The sequence below is a fragment of the Arachis ipaensis genome, chromosome B09 (genome assembly GCF_000816755.2).
Source record: "Arachis ipaensis cultivar K30076 chromosome B09, Araip1.1, whole genome shotgun sequence".
Lineage (NCBI taxonomy): Eukaryota > Viridiplantae > Streptophyta > Magnoliopsida > Fabales > Fabaceae > Arachis > Arachis ipaensis.
The window spans coordinates 144955403-144960312 of record NC_029793.2 but is presented as its reverse complement, the minus strand read 5'-3'; the positions used below and the strand labels follow the sequence as shown (position 1 = coordinate 144960312).

General features: G+C 31.2%; 1 long non-coding RNA gene across 1 annotated transcript; it reads right to left on the bottom strand.

Moving 5' to 3' along the window:
• LOC110267327 lies at positions 2140-2926 on the bottom strand. The gene is made up of 2 exons (XR_002354812.1): positions 2458-2926; positions 2140-2306 (listed from the first exon to the last, which is right to left on the bottom strand). It is a non-coding gene; the product is annotated as an uncharacterized LOC110267327 (long non-coding RNA).

Below are 4910 nucleotides of genomic sequence, written 5' to 3'. Positions count from 1 at the left end.
AAATTCATGTGCAGTCGACTTCACGTGAAGTTGATACCTGAGAGCCGTTAAATGATTTGATTGATTTGACTAAATTTTCATCTAACGGCTCTCAGGTATCAATTTCATGTGAAGTCGACTTCACTTGAGTTTTTACCGTTGTATAAGACCGGATTAACTAGATTTTACAACTCAATTCAATAATGAAGAAAAATGAATGATCACGAAGATAAAATTAAAATGGTCAAAGATCAAAGGCTAATGTTGATCTAAATTGTCACCATAAAATGAAAACACGGAGTAATAACTGAAAGAGAGGTGCTACACGTACAAGTTTTTTATTTCAACCAAATCCAATCGAGTGAGAGTGATGAGTTAGATTAATCGATAAAAAGACTTATACGTATAGCATGATTCTGAAAGAAAAGCTTCTTTCTCACGCACACTTAAAACGATAAGGATTTAATTAATATAAAAAACATGTTAAAAATATAATAACAGAAATTTTAAATTATTAGGGCACATATTAACCATACTTTATATATGATTTTTTGAGTCATCAAGCATCTCACATGTCATTGATTTCCACATTAAAGTCATGAAAGCCCACCAGCAGCAACCATATACTAAATGCGAAAAGAACTGTCCACCACTCCTGCCCTCCTCATTGCTTTTAGCTTCTTGCCAATGTTATTCTATTTAATTACTTATTTTTTTTAAGTGATTATTATTATTATTATTATTATTAGAAAAAACATAGTCATGATGTACATAACAATAACATCATACCCCATCAATTGTTTCATATTCAACTCTTCCCATGCCTGAGGCCCAATGGTGGAGCCACCTTGTGACAATGAACTTCCCCATTAAGCATGCCAAACAATATTTCATGAGCACCATAAAATCATTGCAATCCAAAAACATATTACAAATAAAATCTAATGAATGAAAAAAAGGAAAATGAAAGATCATTGCCATTTGCAACCCTCTAGCAAAGAAAACATTGCAATCAATTTTGCACTATGAACTTGCTCACGCATGTTGATGCACTTCATGATTGTTAGGAACATGAAGCAAGTCAAAGAGCCATTAACCGAGACTTATTTACATAGGAAGCTATAAATTATAAAAGCTCCTACTTTTGGGACCGTTTCACAATGCTTTAGGACCTACTTCTAGATGGTTTAATGAGAACATAATGGAATAGTCTAAGGCAACTTAAATTCTAAGGCAGTTCCGGAACCACTAAGCTTTTGTTCAAACAAAAGTCATATATTATGGTGATCGAATTTCAACCCTCAACTTATTATATAATATCAAAGGAATATATACTAGAATCTATGATGCATGGACATTGACACGGATACGGGATACAACACAACACGGGACACGCCGATACGCAAATTTTAAAATCTTATATGATACGGGGACACGCAAACGTATAAAATATAAAGTATTTTTTAGATAAATCGTAATGATAATTTGATATTTTATTAATATTAAAATATAAATTAAATTTTTTTTAATTATTTTTAATGTCTTATTTTAATTATATCAAGTATTTAAAATATTTTTTATTTTAATAATTAATAATATATACTATATCTAAATTTATTTTAAGAATATACGTTAAAAATAAGGCTAGACACGCTGACACGTGATGGTATTTAGGTGTGTTTAGATCCGTCCGAAAAAATATTTTTTATTTTTTATTTTTTATTAAAATACGGTTGGATACAACAGACATGCGTGTCAAATGATATCGCATTTGAAATGTGTCCGACACGTAGACACAACAATTCAGTAAAGTGCCCATACTTCATAGCACCGTAGTCACTATAACATAGTCATGCTAGAACGGATTCCTTTTTATTTGGGTATATAAACGGGGCAAAAGCCCAAAAGAGTTTTCCAAGTTATTAAGCTACCTCTCTCTTATGACAAAAAACAATGATTGTCCCTCTCGTTTTCTTTTACTTATTCAAATTATCAAAATATAAATTTTGAAGAGTAACTTGTATAATGAAGATCTTACATTACATGTAGACTTAATAGTAGGAAAGATTTAGTTCTCACTATGGAGCATGGTTTGCTGCAACTTGCACTTATGATAACTCGATCAGTATCATTGTTTTTCAACCAAAAAAAAAATTGAAATTCTTTCTTTTGTAGTGTAATTACATAGAAGCATGTTTCACACGGCCATGGTAAACAAGATCAGTGAAAATACTTCCAATATTGCTTAACATCTCGCTGAGTGTTCCTCTTACATTATACTTTTGATTTAGAGTCATTATTGCTTGATTCACATTCCTTAACAAAAACTGATTAATCGGTGAAAACTCAGGTGCAGTCGACTTTACTTGAAGTTGATAGATGAGAGTCGTTAGACGAAAATTTAGTCAAATCAGTCAAATCATCTAACGGCTCTCAACTATCAACTTCACGTGAAGTCAACTGCACCTGAATTTCCACCTGATTAATCACTCAAATAGGATAAGAGGCCCTGATCCCTATCCTCTTCTCTTAGCATATTTAATGTTGTGAGGATTAGCATCATTCACCACTATCATGTCACATGCACAAAGTCAAAGTGGCGTAGCCGCTTTGGGCGCCTATTTATTTATGTGTAGAAGTCAATTATTTCATTTGAAAGGCAATAATATGTATACAGTAGATACTACATAGATTTGTACCACTGATTGGAATTGGTCACAATAAATGAGTTCTACAATTACAATTAATAAATACTATAGTATAGTCATTTTGAGCAACAAGATAACGCTGGAAACTTATAGAAACTTCATAACACAGGAAAACAATAGAAACATGAAAGATCAAAGATATGGTGAACATATAAAGGATCTTATTAAGAAAGAGTTTTGGTAGTTTCTTCACTCTTTTTTGACTCATTTTCTTTTACAATTAGATGTTGTATAAGGTGAAAATTCATGTGCAGTCGACTTCACGTGAAGTTGATACCTGAGAGCCGTTAAATGATTTGATTGATTTGACTAAATTTTCATCTAACGGCTCTCAGGTATCAATTTCATGTGAAGTCGACTTCACTTGAGTTTTTACCGTTGTATAAGACCGGATTAACTAGATTTTACAACTCAATTCAATAATGAAGAAAAATGAATGATCACGAAGATAAAATTAAAATGGTCAAAGATCAAAGGCTAATGTTGATCTAAATTGTCACCATAAAATGAAAACACGGAGTAATAACTGAAAGAGAGGTGCTACACGTACAAGTTTTTTATTTCAACCAAATCCAATCGAGTGAGAGTGATGAGTTAGATTAATCGATAAAAAGACTTATACGTATAGCATGATTCTGAAAGAAAAGCTTCTTTCTCACGCACACTTAAAACGATAAGGATTTAATTAATATAAAAAACATGTTAAAAATATAATAACAGAAATTTTAAATTATTAGGGCACATATTAACCATACTTTATATATGATTTTTTGAGTCATCAAGCATCTCACATGTCATTGATTTCCACATTAAAGTCATGAAAGCCCACCAGCAGCAACCATATACTAAATGCGAAAAGAACTGTCCACCACTCCTGCCCTCCTCATTGCTTTTAGCTTCTTGCCAATGTTATTCTATTTAATTACTTATTTTTTTTAAGTGATTATTATTATTATTATTATTATTAGAAAAAACATAGTCATGATGTACATAACAATAACATCATACCCCATCAATTGTTTCATATTCAACTCTTCCCATGCCTGAGGCCCAATGGTGGAGCCACCTTGTGACAATGAACTTCCCCATTAAGCATGCCAAACAATATTTCATGAGCACCATAAAATCATTGCAATCCAAAAACATATTACAAATAAAATCTAATGAATGAAAAAAAGGAAAATGAAAGATCATTGCCATTTGCAACCCTCTAGCAAAGAAAACATTGCAATCAATTTTGCACTATGAACTTGCTCACGCATGTTGATGCACTTCATGATTGTTAGGAACATGAAGCAAGTCAAAGAGCCATTAACCGAGACTTATTTACATAGGAAGCTATAAATTATAAAAGCTCCTACTTTTGGGACCGTTTCACAATGCTTTAGGACCTACTTCTAGATGGTTTAATGAGAACATAATGGAATAGTCTAAGGCAACTTAAATTCTAAGGCAGTTCCGGAACCACTAAGCTTTTGTTCAAACAAAAGTCATATATTATGGTGATCGAATTTCAACCCTCAACTTATTATATAATATCAAAGGAATATATACTAGAATCTATGATGCATGGACATTGACACGGATACGGGATACAACACAACACGGGACACGCCGATACGCAAATTTTAAAATCTTATATGATACGGGGACACGCATACGTATAAAATATAAAGTATTTTTTAGATAAATCGTAATGATAATTTGATATTTTATTAATATTAAAATATAAATTAAATTTTTTTTAATTATTTTTAATGTCTTATTTTAATTATATCAAGTATTTAAAATATTTTTTATTTTAATAATTAATAATATATACTATATCTAAATTTATTTTAAGAATATATTTAAAAAATAAGACTGGACACGCTGACACGTGATGGTATTTAGGTGTGTTCAGGCGTTTGGAGAAAAAAAATTTATTTTTTATTAAGACACGGTTAGACACAGCAGACACGCGTGTCGGTGAGTGTCGTGTCCGAAATGTGTCCGACACGCGGACACAGCAACTCAGCAGCGAAGTGTCCGTGCTTCAAAGACTAGAATGACTTGGGCTGATATTTTCTAATTTTATCAAACAATTAATGCTTAATTAGCTCAGATGCATTTTAGTTTTTATCAATTAAAAGTCTTATCTTTTTAAGACTAAATATAGAAACAACTATATTATATTATATTATATTATATTATATTATATTATATTATATTAAATTGAATATT